Below are 785 nucleotides of genomic sequence, written 5' to 3'. Positions count from 1 at the left end.
CATTTCTAAGTCTGCTGACCTGTTGGGTGAGGAATCCCGGCTTTGACTGGTGGATCTGGAATCTCTGACCTCGTAAGCATAAATCTCTTCCGACAGATGGCTCTTTCCATCAGTTGGGGACAAATGACCACCAGCCTCACTGGCTGTGTCCTTGCAATGATTTAACTCCTTGCGACTCTCTTTGGCATAATCCACTCTTCCTCTCTTTTGTGGTTTATGCTCAGGACCCTGAGTACAAATCTCTGGGCAGCCATCATCTTTTCGAGCCTGTCGTCTTGTTGCCAGGTTTTGCACTGGGCTCAGGCTGGTGGAGTGATGGTTACATTTTCTCAAAGTGACTTGAAATCCATTTCTCTTAGCATGGACAGCCCTCTGCCACTGACGCGTGCTTTCTGGGCCACTTGGTTCTAGGCAGATACGGGCATGGTTTGGAGGTTGATAGTAGTTTAACATGTAATCAATAAATTCATCTGTTTCATAGATCTTCTGTTTCCTGCCACGCCCTCGCTCAGATAATCTGGAGGAATCGAATTTATGAGAATTGCCGCGGTCTTCTTTCTCAAGAGGCTGACCTCGGACTGTCGCATTCTGCAGAGAACTCTGGTCAGAGACCGAACTATCATTGTATCCATCAGCTAATGATTTTCCAGCTCCTGCTCCTCTAGCTGAAGAGCTTATTTTTTTTCTCCTAAGGTGGTGGGGAGATACATGTAAGTGAGCCCTATTTCTTTTCTTCATTTTTTGTTTTCGTTTATGGTGTGGCTTGGCAACCTGATATTTTGGCA

The sequence above is a fragment of the Panthera onca genome, chromosome X (genome assembly GCF_046562875.1).
Source record: "Panthera onca isolate mPanOnc1 chromosome X, mPanOnc1 haplotype 2, whole genome shotgun sequence".
NCBI lineage: Eukaryota > Metazoa > Chordata > Mammalia > Carnivora > Felidae > Panthera > Panthera onca.
This window is presented reverse-complemented; position numbering follows the sequence as displayed.